Source organism: Heloderma suspectum, chromosome 2, assembly GCF_057233095.1.
Source record: "Heloderma suspectum isolate Gila_16-S chromosome 2, 16-S_ref, whole genome shotgun sequence".
Taxonomy (NCBI): domain Eukaryota; kingdom Metazoa; phylum Chordata; class Lepidosauria; order Squamata; family Helodermatidae; genus Heloderma; species Heloderma suspectum.
In genome coordinates this window covers 95233739-95258826 of record NC_139459.1, presented here as the reverse complement: position 1 = coordinate 95258826, position 25088 = coordinate 95233739, and the positions used below count along the sequence as shown (strand labels likewise).

The window sequence follows — 25088 nt, the reverse complement described above, 5'->3', positions numbered from 1 at the left end:
TGCTAACAAATCTTAAACATGTAAGCCCTCTCTTACAGTGATTTGTGGAACCAAAGTACTAAGAAAACAGAAAGCTAAGAAATAGATATAATCAAAGTCCATGTAGCGTAATGGGCCAACTGAGGGATCACCAAAAAAAATGTGCAAGATTTCAAGATCTCCAGATCTTCATGAAGATATCGAGCAAGAGGCTACAAAAAGCAGGTTGTGCAGAGGATAGGGCGTGGCGGGAGGGTGGCTGACTGAATGTTGTAGTCAGGATATTTAATAATAACTTTAATATTTTCAATGAGGTTTAATCTACCACTCCATCAAGAATGAGGCAGGAACATGGCAAATGTCAGGTTGCATCCAAGGCAGTTTCTGAAAGGGGTAGAGGCAGAAGAGAAAAGCTTCAGACTGTTTTTCAATCATTATAACTCCCTTTTATTTTATTATTTTTTATTTTATTCATTTCAATACCTCCGAATAGCCAAAGCTCTCTGGGCAGTTCACAGAAATTAAAACCACAGAGTGCAGCATAAAACAATATAAAATATAAAGCAATATAAAATATTATATATTTCATATATAACTCCCTGTGCCTATCCTGACATTTTGCACTTATTTGAGGCACCTATCCATTGTATATCATGTTCATGCAAATTGCTCACAAAACCATTGAGGAGGTAGGGCACTCTGACTATTTGTCCGAAATTTGGCAGGCTTAATTTCCTCACAATTGGACCTGTTCACATATAATGCTAAGCCACTGTGGGTTAATTTACCCACAGGAGTTGTTGTGTGCCAGCCATTTTTAAAATGCAAGCCACAGTGGGGACGCTTTTCATGACATGTGAACCCAGACAGGGTGGGCTGTTGGCATAGTTAATAAACTACCTACAACCTTAAAACAGCCCATGGGTTGTTTTAAAGTTGTGGGTGGTTTGTTGTGGATAACTCCAAGGTTTCCTTGGAGGAAAAAAGGCGGGATATAAATGTAATAAATAAATAAATAAATAAATAACTGTTCATTGATTTCCCCATTATAGTGAATGGGAAAACACCTGAAGCTTGGGAAAACGAACAGAAGTGAGGCTCCTGCTTTGGAACCAAACTGAAGTCAATATTTATTAGAGTCTTCGAGCTGAGTTGGTTCCCTGTCCAAGACTCCAAAGCAGGTTCCAAACCAAATCTTTTTTCTGTGCACACCCCTGTTGAAAAGCCTTTGACAGACATTAATTGGCACAGAAACCTGACTCAACCAGAACTTATAATGGCAACTCTAAAGGCCAGCTTACCTTCATTTGGTAAACTAACTATCCATTCCTGAAAACCACCAACATTCACATTAGAATTTAGTCATGTGAAATACGGAACCAAAAACAGGACCATTACCCAAAGACATGTCATCTGATACAGCTCTGATTTTTTAAAATTGAATTATAAAAGATAAAGTTTCTGAAATGGCTGGTGCTTTCTATTGACTGTGTGTTTAGCATATACATTTTAGAGAGCACATTACATTTTTACTATTACAAATTACAATTGGTAGTGCTAAGGACCATTTAAAATCAATTTAGTTTTGGTTACAAGACCATCCTCATATTTAACACTTACAGCAGCATGAATGTTGCAACAGTGCTGGCATAATTCCATGCGTGGTATGATACTGTTCAAAAGCAAAAGCAAAAATTAAAACTGCCAGTTTCATGCAGGTGTTGCATAAGGTATATGTGCATGACCAGGTAGGGCCTTTTCTGTGGTGGTGCACCAATTATGGAATATTCTGCCCAGAAAAAACTGCTTGGCAGTGATTTATCTTTCCAGTGATGACTTTAAAAAGTGTTTTATTTTCTCCGAGCATTTAATGGATTTGCTGTTCTATAATCACTGCTTCTTTTTTTAATCTAAATTTTATAGTTTGATGTTTGGCTTTTTATTGTTAAGTGTGGAAGGGCCCTAGCTTAGAGCAGCTTTCACCAATCTGGTGCTGTCCAGATGTGTTGGACTATAGCTACCAGCATCCCCAGCCAGCATGGGAATTCTAGTCTAACACATCTGGAAGGCACCAGGATAGAAAAGGCTGGCCTAGTGGTAAAGCATGTGCTTTGCATCCAGAAGGTCACAGGTTCAATCCCTGGCATTTCCAGGTACAACTAGGAGAGATCCCTTTCTACTGCTATCAGTCTATGCAGGCCACTCTTCCCCAACCTGGGGCCCTCCAGAAGTTATGGACTACTCCTCCCTTCATCTCTGACCACCAGCCATGCTGATGGGAATTGTAGTCTAAAACATCTGGAGGACACTAGGTAAGGGAAGGCTAGTGTGGACAACATTGAGCTAGATGGACTAATGGTCTAACTTAGTATCAGGAGCTGCCTTTGTTCCCAAGTGATTTTGCCATTTGTAAGCTGTCTCAGATGACTTAAGAACCGAAAAGGTACGATGTAAAGCAGGGACGTTGCTAGGTTCTTAAAAGATCTGGGGCACAGGCCCATAACACAAATTTGCATGTATATCACCGAGTCTAAGCATACCTCTGTGTGTGGTGTGTGCATGTGGTGCGCTTGCGTGTATGTGTGTGTATAGATTATATACATACATACATACATGCATAGGTGTGTACTGACCCCCCACCCCACTTCAACTCAGACCCTGATTCAGCATTTTGGAAAACATCCCACTTCTGCTCAGGCTATTTTGTAGTCGGTCCACTTCAACTCAGCACCAAACCTGCGTCAAGGTTTGGAAAAATGAATCTTTATGCTTCCTGTTGACTACCATAGGAAATTAGGAAAAAACTGTTGCTTTTTTCTCTGGGTCTGAAGTGGATGATAATTTCAGGCATAGTAGCCCCCTAGAAGGGGATTACACCTGCTCAACATCAGAAAAATAGGTGCAGGGTTTATATTTTGATTTTCTTTTAAAGGGAACTGCCAATAACATTTTTATTCCTTGGAAGAATTGGATAAAATTTTCAGGATTCATTGCCCCATCAGAGGAGATCATGTCTACCAAATTTCAGAATGATAGCCACACGTGTTTTTGTGCAAGGGTAGCTTTGACATTTTGAAGTCTCCAAAAGAGGACATACTTGTCTCTCTGTATTCCTTGTGGACCATTGTTCTGAAAATTACAGCCAGCCTAGAGGTGTCCCTAAGTAAGAAACCAGCAGTTTCAGAAGGACAGGTGCAGCAGTTCATGTGAAAGGGGAGTTCTCCAATTTGGGGGAGGGAGTGATTTGCTTTCCCTTTCCCCACTGCCCCAGTAGTTTTTGGATAAATTTGAATAAAAATACACAGGTCATTAGAGGTGTCCCCCAGGAAAGAAACTTGCAGAGTTCCTGAAGGATATACATGCATGCAACTAGAATTACTAAAATGTATGTACATTTCAACAATGTTAGCAGCAGGTGAGCATGGGTGGGAAGGTGCTATTGCACTCATGTCCTGCTTGTGGGTTTCCCGTGGGCATCTGGTTGGAACAGAATGCTGGACTAGATGGACCTTGGTCTGATGCAGCATGGCTCTTCTTATGTTCTTAAAGAGTGCCTCTGAGCATGTGCAGAATGCTTTTCTTTCCCCACTGAGCACTTACATTCTCCCCCTACCAATTCTATTCCCCTCCATACAACCACTCCTCCTCATCCCACCATCCTCCAGCAACTCTTCATAAAAACAGATGTCTTCTTTTGTGCAACTCTCTTCTACCTCCTCCTTGGGCCGATCTACATTGCGCCCGCCATTGCAATGAATTCGGTGTCCCGTCAGGTTAAACGCTCTCGCATTAAAACGTGATTATTCACACTCACCCATTTTCCCCGTTGCAGTGCTTCATCGAATGCGCGAGTTCGGTTCACACTCGAGCACTGTGCTGTTTTCCTGCTGTTTTCCTGCACGCACTTGTCTGATCTCGGATGCTAAGCGGGGTTGGCCCCGGTCAGTAGTTGGATGGGCAACCGCCTGGGAATCAGGCTTCCTGCACTGAGCAGGGGGTTATTTTATCCCTTCAAATGAGAGTAAGTTTTACCCCCTCCTATCTCCCACTCAGGATGTTTTTTTTTAAATTAAGGTGTTATCCTCGCAGAATCGGGGCTTCTCCGTGATGTGTTTTTTTTTAATTCAGGCATGATCTTGGAAGCTTCCAAGTTGTGAGGCTTCACAACTAGGCCAGCCTTTTCTATCCTGGTGCCCCGATTCTGCAAGGATAACACCTTAATTTAAAAAAAAAACATCCTGAGTGGAGGATAGGAGGGGGTAAAACTTAGTCTCATTTGAAGGGATAGACTAACCCCCTGCTCAGTGCAGGAAGCCTGATTCCCAGGCAGTCGCCCATCCAACTACTGACCGGGGCTGACCCCACTTAGCTTCCGAGATCAAACAAGCGTGCGCACATCCAGCCCTTCGCTTGTTGCTGAGGAAACGGGGGCTGCTGAGGAAGCTATGCGATTGGTAGCTGGAAGAAGACATGGGGCCATCGAGAGCTGCAATTGGACAGGAGGGAAATACAAACACCGCCGCATATGGACAGGCGGGGGAGGGGACTACGACCAGATACGGTAGCGAAGGCTGAAAATCACAGCACATTAAGGGCAAATACTGGGATATTAAGGTATTGAAAGTAGGAGCACGGAAGTGGGAAATTCCGGTTCCAATTCGAGGCGGGTACTGCGTAGTGTAAAAGGCGGGTGGTGAAACCTCATTCGAAGCGAAAAAAGGCAGTAAGTGTAGATCCAGCCCTTGTTACGCACAAGCTTTCATTGTATCTTCTTCCCCATAACTTCATTTGTGCCAAGACTTCACCAGGATTCAGCCAATGAGTCTCTTTTCAAAACTAGGGCTATGTTATGGAGAAACCCTGAGCATGTACTAAGTGCCTTTCCCTCATCACTGAAGCTAGAGTTCATGCAAAATGAAAACAACAACAACAACACACAAATGACAAAACATGCATAGGACTGAGCTGAAAGGGTAGTCAATTCATTAGATTGGAATTGGGTAGGCATGGTATTAAGCATGCAGTACCAAGCTCACAACTCAGAACTTACTTCTGAATAAACATGCAGAACATCAGGGTCCAAACCTCCCTGCAAAAGTAACTTGTGCTGGAATCCTATGCACACTTTCTTGAGGGCGAGCCTCGTTAAACTTGATGGGGCTTCTGAGTAGGCATACATAAGCTTGTATAAATGAGCAGTATTTATCTCCCCTCCACTTAAAAAACAAACCAAAAACTGCTGTTTTTATTAAAGCTTTCTGTTCATAAGAACATAGGAAGCTGCCTTATACTGAGTCAGACCCTGGGTCCATCACTAGCCCAGAACTGTCGACACTGACTGGCAGCAGTGGCTCTCCAGGGTTTCAGGCAGGATTCTTTCCTAGCCCTACCTGGAGAAGCTGGGGATTGAATCTGGGACCTTCTGCAGGCCAAGCTTGTGCTCTGCCACTGAGCTACAGCCCTTCCTATTGCTGGATAATGGCAACTGACAAACAAAACAGCCCCAGATTTGTTTCTCTGCAACCATGTGAACCCACTCTTCTCAAAGGCTTGAGTGAGAAGGAGAAAAACAAACCCTCTTGTCTGTATAAATTCAAATACAGTTCAGAACTTATCTTGCCCACTGAAGAGAATTCTCTTTAAGAATTCCTCAAGATATGCTCTGGGTGGAATAAAGAAGAGAAAGAAAGAAAGAACAGGATAGGGGAGGGAAGAAGATTAGTGATTGGAAATGTGGGGGTGGGGTGGGGGTTAGGGAGAATTCCCTACGCCAGGTACCTACTTTCAGAGAGGTAGTACATCAGAAGAATTTAAGAGGCTGTGGATTGCACATACTTAAATTAACTTCATGAGGTGATGTGGCTGAGGGTTTTTTCTAGCTTTTTTTAAACTGTAGAATCTATTTAAAAGCCCCAGCAGTTTCTTGATCATGATGCCACATAGTCCTAACCCTCCTTTTGGAATAATTTGAGTCTTACAGCTATTTAGGAGAAATTAAAGTGGTGGGGGAGAAAGAAGTCTGTGGAGGCTGATTGGATCCTTTGCTGTACTGAAGCTAGTACTGCTGTACTGAAACTTCTGCAGAAGGCAAAGTTTCCAGTTTGGGGCAGTAAAATCAGATGCTGTGTGAAATACCAGTATTCCCTTCATTCTCCCTCTTCAAAATTTCATTGCAAGCAAGCTCCCAACAGTGGGCATGTAAGTGCAGAAAAGTAGGAGGAGAGAGAAAAAACAGTGAGCCCACTGTAGAAGGAAAGGTGGTGGACTTCCCTCTAGTTTAAAAGGCTGGTACATTCACATTACAGTCCCTGTTGGCCTCCTAGTAACAGCAAGGCTACTGAGCTCAAAGGGAATAAATAGGCTTATATTATGTAGGGCTGTACACTGCTTCAGATCTGGATCCGAATTCTGAACCAAAGCAGGGTGATTTGGACGAAAGCAGGTCCAGATCCAAAGCAGGTCCAGATCAGTCCAAAGTGGATAGAATCAGTCTGAATTGATCCAGATCACTTGGGACAATTCTGAAGCCCAGACAGCCAGTCTGGGAAATTTAACAATTTCCTCAAGATTAGGAGGGGGGAGAGGAGGAGTTGGGAGGGGGAACTGAGCCTTGACAAGTGACATCTAGATGCCAATAGGGCTGAACTTTTAACCCAGCAATCTCCAATCACAGTGGGGTGATTGCGAGTGGGGTGCAATCACTACTCTATAAGGAAAGGCTTCAATGTATGGGCTATTTAACTTAGAAGAAAGGCAAATAAGGGGTAGGTTTGTACAATTAGTGAAAGTGGAGCAGCGCAATAAATAAGCTGAGTTCTGTGTGACTTTTTCCCAGGTAATGTGTATTGCAGCCAAAGAGATGTTTAATTTTTTTCTTCCATAATGAGGAGCCTCAAGTCATCCAGTGAAGCTGAATAGTGGCAGATTCAGGACAAAAGGGAAGTACTATTTGCACTTTGAAAAAAACTACACCAGAGATTAGGGATAGCGCCCCCTAATGGTCACTTTAAACACCTTCCGATTAGGATCTCTAATCCCGTGTGGCTTGATGGTTTTTACTTTTTGTTTTGGTCTTTGAGAAAAGGGAACTTTATGTACGGCTAGCACAAAAGCCACTGGACCCAACTGCCTGAAATTTGGCAGGTTCAATCAGCCCCATGGGGGCTAGCAGTTCTCCAAATTCAATGAATTTATCATACAAACTAAAAAAGCTATGGCCGTTTCTGTTTTCCAATGCAAGTCAATGGGTATTTTTTTAAAAAATGGCAGTTAGGACAGCTCAAAAGATCCAGGGCACAGCTCAGAAGATCTCAGGCCCATGCCCAGTTGCGCGTCTTTCTACAACGTCCCTGATCTAAAGGCTTCAAATATAGTCTGATCATTGACAACAATTACAGCTACCACACACCTGCATGACTGTTGTATGTATATGTCTGTATCTTGTGTAGCCACGTCCAGTACAAAATTAAGTTCTGTGTGTACATCTATAAATGATCAAAAAATACAGATTTCCAGCCACTGGCAGGAGGTACAAATCTACAATTGGCAGTCATTGCATATGATAACTGACTATAAGCAGGCAGTAGATATGCATTAGTTTTGAGTGGCTGCCATGCTCTTGAAACTCTACTTCACTTTTTCAGGGAGCTGCCTTTCTGATAGCTTTGAATTCCAGTGTTAAAGACTGAGAATGCTATGAAGGCAACTTTTTGTGGGGTTTAGGTATTCTGACCCCTTCATGGATCGCTGCCTTGTTGTGGCGAAGTGGCTTGCGTAACTCAGTGAAGCCATAAGCTATGCCGTGCAGGGCCACCCAAGACAGACAGGTCATGGCTGAGAGTTCTGACAAAATGTGGTCCACTGGAGAAGGAAATGGCAACCCACTCCAGTATTCTTGCCAAGAAAACCCCATGGAACGCTTCACAAGGCTAAAAGATATGACGCCAGAAGATGAGCCCCTCAGGTCGGAAGGTGTCCAATATACTACTGGGGAAGAGCAGAGGGAATTTCCAAGTAGCGCCAGAAAGAGTGAAGTGGCTGGGCCAAAGCCGAAAGGACACTCAGGACAGAATGATCTCAGTACGAATCCAAGGCAAACCATTCAACATCACAGTAATTCAAGTCTATGCCCCAACCACTGAGGCCGAAGAAGCTGAGGTTGACAGGTTCTATGAAGACCTACAACACCTTCTAGAACTAACACCCAAAAAAGATGTCCTCTTCATCATAGGGGATTGGAATGCTAAAGTAGGAAGTCAAGAATCACTGGGATAACAGGCAAGCATGGCCTTGGTGTACAAAATGAAGCAGGACAAAGGCTAATAGAGTTTTGCCAAGAGAACGCGCTGATCATAGCAAACACGCTTTTCCAACAGCGCAAGAGGCGACTCTACACATGGACATCACCAGATGGTCAATATCGAAATCAGATTGATTATGTCCTTTGCAACCAAAGATGGAGAAGCTCTATACAGTCAGTAAAAACAAGACCTGGAGCTGACCGTGGCTCACATCATGAGCTTCTTATTGCAAAATTTCAGCTCAAATTGAAGAACGTAGGGAAAACCACTAAACCATACAGGTATGACCTAAATCATATCCCTTATGAATATACAGTGGAGGTGAGGAATAGATTTAAGGGATTAGACCTGATAGACCGAGTACCTAAGGAACTATGGAAAGAGGTCTGTAACATTGTTCAGGAGGCAGCAACTAAATCCATCCCAAAGAAAAAGAAATGCAAGAAAGCAAAGTGGCTGTCTGAGGAGGCTTTACAAGTAGCTGAGGAAAGAAGGGAAGCGAAACGCAAGGGAGAAAGGGGAAGATGTACCCAACTGAATGCAGATTTCCAGAGAATAGCAAGGAGAGACAAGAAGGCCTTCTTAAATGAACGATGCAAAGAAATCAAGGAAAACAATAGAATGGGAAAGACTAGAGATCTCTTCAAGAAAATCAGAGATCTCAAGGGAACATTTTGTGCAAAGACGGGCATGATAAAGGACAAAGAAGGCAGGGACCTAACAGAAGCAGATGAGATTAAGAGTGGTGGAAAGAATACACAGAAGAACTATACAGGAAAGATCTTAATGTCCCTGATAGCCATGATGGTGCGGTCACTGAACTTGAGCCGGACATCCTAGAGAATGAAGTCAAGTGGGCCTTAGGAAGCATTACTAACAACAAAGCTAGAGGAGATGACAGTATTCCAGCTGAGCTATATAAGATCCTAAAAGATGATGCTGTTAAAGTGCTGCACTCAATATGCCAGCAAATTTGGAACACTCAACAGTGGCCACAAGACTGGAAAAGGTCAGTTTACATTCCAATTCCAAAGAAGGGCAATGCCAAAGAGTGTTCAAACTACTGTACAATTGCGCTCATTTCACATGCCAGCAAGGTTATGCTCAAAATCCTACAAGCTAGGCTTCAGCAGTATGTGAACCGAGAACTACCAGAAGTACAAGCTGGGTTTCGAAGAGGCAGAGGAACTAGAGATCAAATCTCCAACATTCGGTGGATCATGGAGAAAGCAAGAGAATTCCAGAAAAACGTCTATTTCTGCTTCATTGACTATGCTAAAGCCTTTGATTGTGTGGATCACAACAAACTGTGGCAAATTCATAAAGAGATGGGAGTACCAGACCACCTTACCTGTCTCCTGAGAAATCTGTACGAGGGTCAAGAAGCAACAGTAAGAACCGGACATGGAACAACCAATTGGTTCAAAATTGGGAAAGGAGTATGACAAGGCTGTATATTGTCGCCCTGCTTATTTAACTTATATGCAGAGTACATCATGAGAAACGCTGGGTTGGATGAATCACAGGTCGGAATTAAGATTGCCGGGAGAATTATCAACAACCTCAGATATGCAGACGATACCACCCTAATGGCAGAAAGCGAAGAGGATCTAAACAGCCTCTTGTTGAGGGTAAAAGTGGAGAGTGCAAAAGCTGGTTTGAAACTCAACATTAAAAAAACTAAAATCATGGCATCTGGCCCCATCACTTCCTGGCATATAGAAGGGGAAGAAATGGAAGCAGTGACAGATTTTATTTTCTTGGGCTCCAAGATCACCGCAGACGGTGACTGTAGCCATGAAATTAAAAGATGCTTGCTCCTTGGGAGGAAAGCTATGGCAAACCTAGACAGCATAGTAAGAAGCAGAGACATCACCTTTCCAACAAAGGTTCGTAGAATCAAAGCTTTGTTTTTCCTAGTAGCAACATATAGCTGTGAGAGCTGGACTATAAGGAAGGCTGAGCGCCGAAGAATTGATGCTTTCGAACTGTGGTGCTGGAGAAGCCTCTTACAAGTCCCCTGGACTGCACGTTCAAATCAGTCAATCCTAAAGGAAATCAACCCTGAGTGCTCATTGGAAGGACAGACACTGAAGCTGAAGCTCCAATATTTTGGCCACCTAATGCGAAGAGAAAACTCCCTGGAAAAGACCCTGATGCTGGGAAAGATTGAAGGCAAAAGGAGAATGGGATGGCAGAGGATGAGATGGCTAGATAACGTCACCGATGCAATGAATATGAACTTGAGCACACGCCAGGAGAGAGCGGAGGACAGGAAGGCCTGGCATGCTATGGTCCATGGGGTCACGAAGAGTCAGACACGACTGAACGACCGAACAACAAAAGGTATTCTCAAGAGTTTGGGTCACAGGCAAATAATGAGAATTGGGGAAGGCAGAAGAACAATGAACTGGAAGAAAATTTAGAAGAGTGGGTGAGAGAAGCAAATTATACAGCGGACTGACATCGTAAGAAGTCTAAATAGGACAGAGCCCCCTTAAACAACATCACCCAATTCTACATTTTTTAAACTTAGGCTGAGGGATTTCACTTAGTCTTGCTAGTGTTATGGATACACAATTTATTGTAAGGTTCAACAGGAAGTTAAATAATAGAGTTTAGCGCAGCCAAACAATGCAGAATAGTTTAGGAGAAGCAGACTATCAATCAACTTACACAGCAATGCTTTGTATATATCCTGAGCATAAACTAGGTTCTTAGCTAACAGTGGGAAAAACAAAACAAAAACAAATGCAATAATCATTTCTTAAACGCTTAGGTGCAGTATTCATCCATGAAGAAAGGAAGTACATTTGTGAAAAGATTTGCTGATTTTGGTAGTGTTATGACTTATGTTCCAGGCAAAGATCAGTTTTACTCAAGATGCTAGCAGCTTGCAACACACTGAAGTGACTAATGACATAAACAAAGGGGAACTGGGATTCTGAAAAACTCTTTCACTTAGGGACGATATGCATCTCTTACCAGAATTGGAGGATTTAAGAGCTCACAGAGAAGATAGTTAAAGAAGCAGTTAATCAGAAAGAGTTGTTAGTCAGAGAGTCAGAAGTTTGAATTTTTAAATGTTTGGCTCAGAATTCAGATGGGGTTGTGAAAGTGCCCAAAAGGTGTTTTGCGGGTGGGGGAAATGCAGTTATTCCTGGGTGACAGGGGTGGAATTCCTCTGAGAAGCTGGCAGCTGCCACGACATCTAGGAAATTTTGTGGAAAAATCATGTCTCCCAACTTTGGTGGCCATTTTCCCCACAGAATTCCCTGCAGCAACACTATGTCTGAGCATTCAGATTGCAGGGGGTGGGGGGTGCTGGTCATTATCAGAGGGGGGGGAGGGGAGAGAGAGAGAGAAGGTATGAGCTCCAGTAGGTGATGGTTTTCACATCTTGGATAGAATCACTAGCTTTCCCCTACAGTATGCTAACTTTGAAGAGTAGTAACATTTTCAATTTATTCCATAGTGTAAATTAATGTGATTGTATGGTTGTCAAATAATTGTTATTGCCTTGCTAGGAGAACCATTTTGTTTTGCTTAATTTCAGTAGACTAGACACTTTAATTGAGGATAATCCCCATTTTCATGGTCAGAATCCAATTTATCAAGGATTAAGAACATGAAGCCTACATTATTTATCCAGATTGGCCTAAGTGATTAAATCAATTTTATAAGTAATTCTCTCCTCCATCCTCTTGCTGTTGTTATTCAAAGATCCTCTTCTGCTCTAATTCAAGGTGGGGTGTTCAGTGTAGCTTCTCCTACAGTAATTCTGTGTTGAAGGGGAAATTACCACTACTTTCAATGAGTCTGGTATGTTACAATGTTCCTGTTACAAAGAAGCTGTATCATTTAATTATATTTACATCATTCCATCCTCCAAGAAGCTCAGAAGTGGACTTTAGGCAAATCTGTCAAAGGTGATTAACTTACTGTCAGGTATATTAAGGTGATAATGTGTGTGACAGACTTGCCCAAACCCTGCCAGTGAACTTCATAATTGCAGGCAAATTTGAACATGGGATTTCTATACCCAAACCCTAAGTGTGGTACCATACAAGCAATCAAGTAAGCCTCATGCAGCTCCTCCACCAATAATGCAAAAAGTTGAAATAGTGGGGAAATCTAAAAGGAAAAACTATTCAAGAGAAAGCATTCCCACTACATTATATTATGATATATGGATGTATTTAGCTACCTTCTCTCCTCCATATTTCCCTTGGGATCTTTGTTAGCCTAAGGGCTGAACAAAAGGCTTTAAAAGTATAGAAGGGAATCAGACTTTGAGTGTATGCAATTATAACACAATTATAATTAAGCTAAAGATTAAATTAAAGGAAAATATATGCAAATGAGTAAATCCAAAGAAAATGTTCCAGACTATCTGAATCACCAAATTTCACCTTTGATATAAAATCCTACCTCTCTTTCAAAAGAGAGATCAGACTTTCAGATCAATGTTTTTATAAGATTTGAAGCCATTCAGTTGTTGCTCGTATTTGATTATTTATAAAGGAATAATAAATGAATAAAAATCATACTGTTTCTTATTTGCAAGTTATTTGTACGTACACGTATGCGCCATCACCTTTTGTGCTACAATTTCCCCCCACTGCTCACACATATATGGAATTTACCATTGTGGGAAAAGGGACGTGCATGAAGCTATCAGATTAGACCTATTCATATACCCATGCCAGTCCTCAGTTTGTCATTATTCCACACACCCACAGAACAAGGTCCAGAGCAGCCCTTCAGACCAAAACATACTACTGCTTGGCGTACTCTGCTCCTCATAATCAGGTTTTGGTTTTGTTTTTTTGCCTGCCTGCTCCCCACTTTTGCAGGCCACACACAATGCAAGTAGAAGCACCATTTATTAAGCACTTTTTACAGAGAAAAGAAATAACTGGACAAGACGAGACTAGAAGTTTCACATGCCATCAGTGGAAAAGAGATGTATGCATTTTATCGTAATCAAGCCTACACATCCTGTAAAACACAGTGCTCATCATTAGCAACAACAGGCTAAGGGAGATGGTTATCATTTCTTACAAACCATCCAAATGGCTGGATAGTCTGAAATCCATCCTACAACAGAAAACACTGAAGAAGGGAAAAAAGAATTACTGCTTAGGTCTAATGTTACAAGAAACCATCTTATTACAAGTATCTTACCTCCAAGCTATGCAGTTCACAGTGATAGTCTTATAAGAGCTCTTAGCCTTCTTTAAGTCACAAGGGCATTATCAGATTAAACAGGCTTCTGTTCAAATATTTTCAAGCTGAAGTTTTGTTTTGTTTTCAAAATCAGGACCAAGAACTATGATTGCTCTTTAGGTACCATCAGCACTACTTGCTATTTCAGGATTTTCTTATTAGCAGGCAGGCATTTAGGGTACTAGAAACCCTTGAGTGTCAGTCACCATCCTTTTCTATGGGGCTACAACAATAACCCACAAGAACCCATGCAACATAACCAATTTATTCCAATAGATGTTAAGGCCATACCTATTTTAACTGACAATGTTAATTGCTTGTTTAACTAATAAAGTAAAATATTCATGAACACTTTATCAAAGAATGGGGGAGAAGCTTGACATTTAGCAATGTATATTATTTGTCATTTCTTTAACACCTAATCTTCTTAAGCTAAAATGTGTTACTACATTTGCAGCATTACATTTTCAAGAGCTCATAAAAACTTCCCTGCAATATACCAGCACAAATATGTGCCACTACAGTTTGGTTTGCTGCTTCATCATACACCATGATTATGTTCCTTATGAAGTTATGAAGATAGGTTTGAGATGCATATTTAGGCCCACAAAATACCTAGTGGGGCCCAATGATGGTTGTCCCCCATGCAGTAAGCCATTTGCATGCCTTCACCCAAATCCAGAATGAGAAGTTATTCAGTGGCACAGCAAATTATTTGCAAGCGGTGGAAATCTGCCATTGACTCAGGAAAATTTCCCCCAGTGAAATATCTGCCAACCCAAGCAGAAATTTAGAACAGCCTCCATGACAGCCATTCCATTTTCACTGGAACTTAGTTTGCGTTGTACAGGGCAGTCCCATTATCACCCCTATGCCTCTGTTCTTGGAAAGTCACACACAATTCAGGCAGGCAGACTGGCAATACAACAGCATTCCCAAGTGTATTACTTTATTGCTAGAGTCAATTCCAGCACGTGTTTCCTTGGGGCCCTTTCCCCACTCTATATGAAGGAAGGCAGCAGGCATCCAAGCACCTCTCATTTTTATGAGTAGAGCTGGGCTGTATGGGTGTAACTCCATCATTGCCAGCTTTCTCAAATCATGCTATCCAAAGCCTGGCAGCTTTAAGAACTATTCACTTCTAACATTTCTAACTCTCATGACGTTATTAAAAAAAAAATGTAGTAGGGTGTGATAAAGTTAAGTCTTGTAAATACAGTTTTCAATGATCGTATCGTTCTTTTTCCACTGGAGAATGAGCTTGATTTTTTACTTTCTTTTGGTTTTTTGGCCAGTGGGGTGAGGAGCACAGGCAAGACAGGTTTCCAGTTCATTCCACTGACTTATTCTGAGAAATCAAGATAAGTCGAAATACATCAATTTCACCTATCTTCCATAGTCCCCATTTAGTAGATCTGATTGCGCTGATGGTACTTGGCTGTGGTGGTTTCCCATGGCATTATATATAGAGTCCAACAGAGTCCAAATTCTCCTCTACGGTGTAGGATTAATATCTGCATGCTTCACATGTGGATTCATTTTGGATTATTTAGACCAAATTGGACCAACCCTCTCAACACCCCTAATGTAGGGTTGCACACCCAGCCCGCAAAATAAATAATGAAGTTGTACATGTGTTGTTTTTAAGTCTATTGAATATTTATAATGAGCAGTCCTATTTTTTAAAAGGAACCCATTTTTAGACTAAGTTTGTAAAAGAAATTGGAGATAATCTTAATTAGTAACCTAGCTACAGAGAATAATTGGTCTACATAAACTGCTCTGGCCTATCACCCAACTGATTAGCACACAGCCCCAGATTTGCAGAAATGGTTTGCATGAGCAAAATGGTCAATATCATGAAGGACTATTTGACTTCTTGTAAATGGCTTAAAAAGGTATGTGCCCAAGACTGTAATCAGCAGGGGTAATTGGACATCCAGTGTCGTTATTTTGTCTGGGAAGGATCAGATTTAAGCCAACTTCCCTCTCTTCTCCCTCTCCCCACCAAATCATAAGAGTGTCAAAGCCAGAGGCTGTTATTGTAGATATCAGGTGATAACTGCAGGACACACAATTAAACCAGAAGTAGTGGGTGCTTTGAATCCTAAACCAATACTCCCAAGTCAGAAGTCTACCTGCCACTCTGAAGTATTAACCTGAGGTAAAGACACAGGCTCACCAATAACTAAACCAAGGGTGGGCAACTTGTAGGCCAAAAAATCTGTATAGCCACAATTCCTATCAGCCCTAGCCAACATAGCCAATGGTGAAGGATGATGGGAGTTGTAGGCCAAAACACCTGGAGGTCCCCAGGTTGTCCATCCCTGCTCTAAACTGAGCATCAACACTTCTGGCATTCCTGCAGACATCTCTGGAAATACCGTTCAACCAGCTCACCCTGGCACAGGAAGATTTATTCTGAAGTTTTATAATGTGTGTGCTCCAGATCACAATACTAAGCATGATAGCAGGCATTTCAGCCTACACATAGTCTCTCTTCCCAAAAATGAAAACCGAACACTGAGCAGCTTTAGAACACGAAGGTAACCACTGTTTTATCAGCTACACAATGAAAATGTGATACATAAACGAAGTACAGGCAGTTAGATTTGCGACTTCAAAGGCAATTTAGGCCCTGTAATTCCTACTGATTGCACTAGAATTTCAAAATGGTAATTTGCACCTTTTTTTATCATCCACCCCTCACTCCGTTTTGTTTTGTTTTTTAATCACCTAGCACAAGGGTAGGCAACCTGGCACCCATGGGCACTTATGTGCCCTCTGATACCTTTCTGGATGCCCACCAAGGTGCCCCACCCCACCATTTTTTTAAAAAAATAGCAAAATTTATCACTAGCAGCTGGGATTGCTTCAAAGCAACATGAGGGCCTCTAACTGCTCCCATCTTCTTTCCCCATAAATGCCTCTGGGCCACATGTGGGGCTCAGAGACATTCTTAAGAAATGAAGGTGGAAGGTGACTGCGCACAGATGCTTTCATCTGCAGCACACCTATTTTGTGGTGGTACTCAAGACAGTTTCTCAAATTGCCAAATGTGCCCATGGGCCCAACCAGTTTACCTACCCCTACTCTAGTGGCTAGATTCTAGCCTGATGAAGAGTTTGGGAAAACTCAATAGCTTGGACTTTTTTCTCACAGGCCAATGCAGCTATCCTTGATTTTAACATTGCTTAGTAATGTAAATTAAAAGTTACAGCTCTGCCTGTAGTGTGCAAGCAGTTTCTTCCAGAAGTTTTGGTAGTTATACTAAATGTATAATAAATATATTAGAACACTAGGCACAATAATAGTAATAATAATAATACCACCACCACCACCACCACCAAAAAAACCAACAACAGACATCTGGGTTTCTTATCTGTGAGTTGCCTTCCTCAAGTTATCTCTTGCTAATGTATCCCCCACTCCCATTAGCCAGTATGGGTTAACTCCCTGGGCAGTGTGGGGGCATCATCTTCATCACATCCTGGGCTTGCTGGCAGTGGCAATGTTACATGTTACATTTTTCTTTCTGCTAGGCTTCCCCCTTCTGACCTATATCCAAGCACATGTTGGATACAGAAGCTGCTCCACTGGCATAGAAGTAGTGTCTCTCTGGCCCTGGCATAATTGCAGTAGAGGATTGCTCTGCCCATTCCCTCCAACATTCCAGGTTTCTCAGACTACCTAGGATCTAGGTCTGAGAGAGAACAGGTGTATATCCAGATTTAGTCATATCTAAAGTAGACCCACTAAAATGAAAGGGACGAGTCAGTCATGACTTAATGGGCTGTGACTAACTTAAGTCTCATTGATTCCAGTGGATCTACTCGAAATATGACTAGGCCATGGATAAATAAATAAATAAATAACCCATCCATGCTAGTAGACCCCACTGCTTGCTCTAGAACCTATCCCTCTTGCTGTTATGTTTGGGGAAAACTTTAGGCTGCGTGTCTACCTAGACCAACTATTTTATGTAAGGTTTCTTCTTGAGTAACCTACAGTCCCCTTGTAGGTTGTGAAGGCCACTGATCTGGATTGCCTGTGACTCAATTTTATTTAAGAAAGGTATGCCCTGCTTTTCCCCTCCAAAAAAGGAGCCGCTCAAAGTGACTTTCAAAATATCAAAAGCATAAAATAACCAATCATTAAAAACATCTACAACACACTAAAAGCAGCAGTCAAAACAAAAACAAAATATTTTAGGATACAACTCTGGCTGAAGCCAAGAATGGCCTACGTCTGGAAACTTTGTGATTTGGTTCCCCTTTGTTTGCTGATGGATGCTATGGCAGTTATCATTACTCCCACCAACCCACACACAAGTAGGCAAGTGACTGAAGGGCCAGACATTTGGGCCCAAAGCTCTAACATGACTTCACTCTGGACAATCTACCCTGAAAATTCAGTGAGAGTCCTGCTGTTCAGACTGTCATCTATAGTTGCAGGACCCTACTTAGACTCATCACCTCTTCCCACCAGATCACATGGATCTCTATAATGAGAGAGGGAAGATGCACTTTCCAGTCAGTGTTTTCTGCAATAATGTCCTGATAGGGGGCAAGGAACTTAAAAGAGAGCTCTGGAGGTGGAACTGGGGCCGAGGATTTCAGTGCACTAGGCAACTAATCCTAGAAGACTGGATAACGTCTTGATCTGCGCAGTTCTATCAGCCCTGACTTTGTCTAGGAGAGCTAAAGGCCTACCTTCTCTATTCGGCGATGAGCAAACTTTTCCACAGTCTGAATCACCCCTGAAGGTGCAGGATTTATATTGAGTTTAATGGACTCTTTGCAACTGATGAGGAAAACAGTGTGGTGTAGTGGCTAGAGTGTTGGACTAGGAGTCAGGAGATCCGGGTTCTAGTCCCCACTCAGACATGGAAGCTCACTGGGTGACTTTGAGCCAGTCACAGATGCTCAGCCCAACCCACCTCACAGGGTTGTTGTTGTGAGGATAAAATGGAGGAGGAAGATTGTGTAAGCCACCTTGGGTTCCTTAAGGAGGAAAAAAGGTGGGATGTAAATGTAATAAATAAATAAATAAAATTTCTCTAGGGATGGAGCTCTGATAAGGAGGTACGAGTAGCTATGAACACACTGCTCTTTTGGAGAAGCAACTACAATGACTAACACCTTGGCAAACATCGTAAGTGAGGTGGGGCACCCAAACGTCAAAGCACAATGTAGATGTTCTCTTGACACAGAAGCAGAAAACTTTTGCTGTGATTTTGTTTTAGGGCCAAAGCAGACATTACTTTAAACCTCTGTTTAGCAGCTATGTCTTTTCTTTTCATTTTTACTCTAGAGTAGGTACAGGCTAGCAGCTACATGAAAAAGATGTAGCACAGATTTAAAGTAATGTCTTTTACGACCGTCACTATATGCAAATAGGCAACCTTGACATCTGCAGATTCCATGTAGTTGCCCATGTCTATTGATAGCTATGACCATGGACAACATGGTCCCTATGTAGGATGAAGTCAGCCTGACATATCTAAATCAAAGGCCTTTTAAATCAAACCATTACTCTAGTGCACTAGAGCACGGTTGCTTCCCTCTCTTGGTAACAAGTAACAGTATAGAACACACTCCTGTGGCCTGTTGACTGAGCCTGCCTGCATCTGCTTTATCATTTGGAATGAGAGTAGTTGGTGAATAGCCTCTTCCATTCCTCTTGATGTAGGGGAGATAGCAATACATTCCCTGGGCACTTTGTCAAACCCAATGACAGAGATAGCGCCTAATATACAACCCTCTCTGAAGTGATGCATTTCCACTCCAGAGAGCGGTTTGTCAGTCTCCTTCCCAACAGGACCAGTGGGAAGACTTGTGCTTTACCACCCTCCTGTTACTTCAGTTGCTAGAGTAGGCCTCTTTACCCTTGTTAACTTTTCTCCATGTGTGTTGGGCTCCTCTGGAGATAACAAGATTTACAAAAAGGTGTGATGTCCCTGGCATTGGCTAAGGAGGTGAAAGGAATGATTAGGAGTAGCTGAGAGACTTTCTTCTTTTTAGTGCTAGTTCTGCTACAAGCTTGTCAACAGGGCCCCCAAACAGGTAGGATCTAGGTGAGGCAAGGCAGGGGTTCTAGCGTTTCAAGTCTGAGCCAGAGAGCCCTTGGCTAGCACATCCCTTGACACAACACAGTTTGAGAGCCCAGCTAAGTCCAAAGCCAGCATCCACCCTGTAGGCAGACACTGGAGAGTTTAATGATAGGGTTAATCTTTTTATCACCCTGAATTTGATCGCTCAGCTCATTCAGTCCTGGCAAAGTAGAAGCTTGCCACTCTGAGGTATCAACATTTCTCTTAGATTTGTTTTTAGTATCTCCAGCAATAAGGCAGGTTGCATCCATAGACTTGGCTGCTGAATCTATCTTAAGAGAAGAAAACAAGCATCGGGGTAAAGCTTGAGAGTGGCTTTGTTTACACTAAGAGATTTAACAGGCTCCTGACAGACATTTTTGAGAGTCTATTCAAGGACAGCAATGATTCATTACCAGAAGTGCCTGACCTATAGTTGGCCTGATGTAGGAGTGCAAAGCAGCATATGGTGCTGTTGTAGTCAAGCTTAATGTTTTGAAAACTTTGGTCAGCATCCTGCAGAAAGAGGGAACCACGGAGTCCAGGGACTTCCTCCATCCCAGGCAACTATCCTTCCTCCACAGAGGAATCAGACACGAGTGATGCCTAATGTAGTGGAGGAAGTTCTGTGCTTTATCCTTAAAAAATACATGGAACAGGTGAAGGAAAGATCAGATAGAATATGTGTGCACTTTCTCTCTTCCCGCTTAAAAGGATGGGAGGGGCGATGGAGATCCCCTATCTCTGAATCCCCATCATAAAATATATCCTCTAGAAACCAAACTCACAAGCCCAGAGCTAATCAACTTCTGAGGGGCAGGACTGCAAGCAGAGTGATCAGAGGGAGGATGTCCAACATTGGTTGGTACTGGCTATGCTGGGAGTACAGGTTTTATCCTGGTAAGACCGTGAATCAAGCACACATGGGATCTGGGACTGTTAGGGAAATAAAATTAAATGTTCCAGACCTCATCTCACCTGCAGAGTGGGTGTATGAATATTTTAATTTTTATATACCTAAAAAAAAAAAAAAAAATTAGCCCAAGAATTTCATGTATTTATTATGTCAATATTTATAAGCTACCTTTCTGGACCAAGTCCACCCAAGGTGACAAATGGCTGGTCTAGCCATATGGTCTAGCCATAAAATGTCTATTTCTGCTTCATTGACTACGCTAAAGCCTTTGATTGTGTGGATTGTGTGGATCACAACAAACTCTGGCAAATTCATAAAGAGATGGGAGTACCAGACCACCTTACCTGTCTCCTGAGAAACCTGTATGAGGGCCAAAAAGCAACAGTAAGAACCAGACATGGAACAACCGATTGGTTCAAAATTGGGAAAGGAGTACGACGAGGCTGCATACTGTCGCCCTGCTTATTTAACTTATATGCAGAGTACATCATGAGAAACGCCAGGCTGGATGAATCACAGGTCGGAATTTACCAGGAGAATCATCAACAACCTCAGATACGCAGACGACACCACCCTAATGACAGAAAGCAAAGAAGATCTAAAGAGCCTCTTGCTGAGGGTGAAAGTGAAGGGTGCAAAAGCTGGTTTGAAACTCAACATTAAAAAAAACTAAGATCATGGCATCTGGCCCCATCACTTCCTGACATATAGAAGGGGAAGAAATGGAAGCAGTGACAGATTTTATTTTCTTGGGCTCCAAGATCACTGCAGACAGTGACTGTAGACATGAAATTAAAAGACGCTTGCTCTTTGGGAGGAAAGCTATGGCAATCCTAGACAGCATAGTAAGAAGCAGAGACATCACCTTGCTGACAAAGGTCCGTCTAATCAAAGCTATGGTTTTCCCAATAGTAATGTATGGCTGTGAGAGCTGGACTATACGGAAGGCTGAGCGCCGAATAATTGATGCTTTCAAACTGTGGTGCTGGAGAAGACTCTTACGAGTCCCCTGGACTGCAAGGAGGTCAAATCAGTCAGTCCTAAAGGAAATCAACCCTGACTGCTCACTGGAAGGACAGACACTGAAGCTGAAGCTCAAATATTTTGTCCACCTAATGCGAAGAGAAAAGTCACTGGAAAAGACCCTGATGCTGGGAAAGATTGAAGGCAAAAGGAGAAGGGGACAGCAGAGGATGAGATGGCTAGATAGCATCACCGATGCAATGAATATGAACCTGAGCACACTCCGGGAGAGAGCGGAGGACAGGAGGGCCTGGCGTGCTATGGTCCATGGGGTCACGAAGAGTCGGACACGACTTAACGACTGAACAACAACAAGCCAGCCAGGCAAATTTACTCAAGTAATTCAATAGGCCAGGTCCTGGAATTGTTCTTTCTGTCCACCAGAATATTTTACTCACAAGTAAATCAGGAAAACCCATGCCTTGTTTCATTTTTTTTCTTTCAGGAACAGGCCTAAAGGCGTGATGGAAAGAAGCAGAAAAGTGGCATACAAGAAACAGAATAAAATGGATGCTGTGGGAAGAACTGCACTTCCTTGAAGCAATTTTCAGGTTTTGGGGGTGACTTAACCCATAAAGTGTGCCACTTACCCTGACCTGGGAATATAACCCATAAATGATTATCTCACTGGTGGCCCCTGTCCTATGGAATTCCCACAAAGAGGTATACAGTTGGTTCCATCTGTGGCCAATTCTGAGAGGTCCTTAGAGACATATGGTTGGGTATGTTAGATATTTGATTTTTCTTTTATTTTAACTGGCTTATTTTAGCACTGTTTACAATTAAGATGCTTTTGGTATTGAATTGTACTGTTTTTGTATTGCAAGCCGCCTTGGGAAGACTATGGTCTTGAAAGGCAGCTAAAATGTAAATTAAGTAAATAAATATGGAACATCACCAGAGATAACTTGGTGATCCACATTTTCTCTACGATGATTTATCTGTACGGAAATTTATATTCCAAGTGTGCAGCACCAGCCTAGAAACCAATTTGCCCTAAAAATGAAGGCTGCTTTTTTTTTTTAGGAGACATGTAGCTAAGGGTAGACGTGTATTAGGCTTTTGAAGAAGCTGTGTCAAAGCGCTATGAAAATATTACTTAACATACACGTCAAATAAACCTACAAGCTTGGATTATGTTCCTCATGGCATATAAAATTAACTTTATTAGAAAATATTCAGTATACATTCTTTAATTAACCCAAGCAGTTTTATTTTTTCTCACGTTTGTGAGCGCAAGTCTTGTTTCATTCATTTGGTGGGATTTGTAATAGTAAACAAATTTAGGGCATAACACGTCCATTCTAATGTACTTCCTTAAAAAAAAAGTGCAAGAATTAGGAGGCAATCCTGTACACATTTACCTGGGATGAAGCACCACTGAATTCAAAGGGACTTACTTCTGAATAGATGTTCATACATTTGACCTGTTAATGTACTTGACATATTGGGTTGAATCCAAAATGTGCCCTTCCATATGATGAAGGTATTTTCAACTCATAGGAGTTTTACTCTTTGCACTAGAGTATGGCAGCAGAGAAGAAATGAAATCCAGATATTCTTCTGCTTGCACAGAGTCTTGCAGAAGCATGAAACTACTATATCATCAGTATCTTAGAACATGATGCAAACTCTTCCACTAGCACTTCTGGAAGCATGGGCTAACAGCGCTAGAGGTTTCATTCTACTCACAAGTCTTAAGATCCAACCCCACATTGTACTATAACACACATGGAGAACCTCAAAGATGGGGGGGGAAACATACTCGGTACCCAAGTACATTTGCAATTGGTCAACATGTACTATAACTTTTTTTTTTGGTGGATGCAGGAAGCAAAAGCAGAAATCTACAGTTCTTGTTAAGTCTTGCTCACGACAATTAATAAAAAAGACACTTTTATAAACTAGTGAATTTGTTTAATGAACGTAGAGTGAGGATTGATTCCCTTCCTCCTCCCAAATGTAACTGGTGTCAACATTAACTTAATTTATGACATGGGCTTGGATCCGAAGCGTGCTTTCTGCAAACAGAAGAGTTCCTTCCATGAACTGGTTTTGGATCCAGCAGAAGATTCTGCTGATGGAAAGCAGGGGAGGCAATATTTGCTGTTACTTCCTCCTCCTTTGGCCTCCCCACACTGTTCCAGAGGGTCTCCCAACCTTCTTGAGATTTCCTGGGGATGCAAGGCACTACAGGTGAGAGGGAAAATCAGCAGAAGCCACCTCCACATACACACTGGCTTCCACCAGTGGGAATGAACTCAGGATCCACATCACAGGGTTGGATCCAGAGTTCTACCTGGGAAGGAGGTGGGGCAGAAACTGACTTTCCCAGCCCTTTCACTCCCCAGTAGCCCCCAGGGACCCACCAAAATATGCCAAGGTTTGGCAGGCCCTGAAGAGTGTGGTAGGCTGTGGAAGGGGGGCAGATTGGGAAAAACAGGTATAGGCACTATCTGTGAGGTTATATAGAGCTTTAGATGGCCTCAACAGCATATGGGAAGTCTAAAGGCATTCCATTTCTTAGGGCATATATCTCACAGCTTTTGCAGATATCCCAACTGTCTAGATTTCAAAGAGTGCTGGAGAAAAGTCACAAGCAATCTCATTAGAATTTGCACTCGTAAACCCTTGATGGGCTTTTGAAGTTCCTGCACTATAGTATGGGATCAGCTCGAGAATTATGAAAGGACTGAGAAATAAAATAATTTCACATCTTACAAAGCAGTTTCTCATGTGAGAAGGCCTTGGGAAATCCAGTTACAAGGGGCATCCCAATATCAAATTAAAAGCAATATAAATATTGTAATGGTGCAGATTGCATGTCTGCCATAAACAAGTTGCCTAAGGTCACAATCCTATAGCAGTGCAGAGTGGGAGGAAAGGGGGCGTTCCCAGTGGCAGGAACCTTGGAGGGGCTGGTATGACACTTCCTATGCATCATCCAGCTCCCCCCCCCCCGCTCCAAAACTATGTGGCTAGACAGCTGAAATCAGCCATCTAGCCACAAATGCAGAGCAGTTGGACCACGGAGAAGATTCCCTCCGCGCTCTGCCCACCCTGCATTGGATGTGCAGTCACCTCCAAGTTCTGAGGTGGCCACCTATCCCCATAGAATTGCTTCCTAACTTGGCAGCATGTGGGGCCAAAGAATCATGGAAACTTCTGACACATAAATTAACAATTCTGTTTTATGAAACAAGTTAATGTGGCCAGGCAATACCAAAGGATGACTATGCCATATATATCTGTTTCAGAAATGGTTTTTTTTTTTTAATCAGTTGAACTTTTTTTAAAAAGACAGATTACAACCTAAGCAAACAAGAGGTTTAAATCCCCGCTCCCAGTTTTTAACATTAATATTACATTTCAAATAAAAGGAGGAAGGCATATTAGGTGGGAAACATCTTAGACATATGTATATGAAGATAAAGTTAGGAAAGCTTCAAATCCCTGATGACTGCTAATTTGCAAATTTTTTCTCTTACCTGTTTTCTAAGTACACACATATGTAATGCAATTAATGGAGACTTGAGCAGTTACTATTTGA

At 42.2% G+C, this 25088-nt stretch overlaps 1 protein-coding gene across 4 annotated transcripts in view; it reads right to left on the bottom strand.

Annotated features, from left to right (window-relative positions):
* TLE1 (TLE family member 1, transcriptional corepressor) overlaps positions 1 to 25088 on the bottom strand; it is an 88881-nt gene that overhangs the window by 28585 nt on the left and 35208 nt on the right. The window lies entirely within an intron of this gene.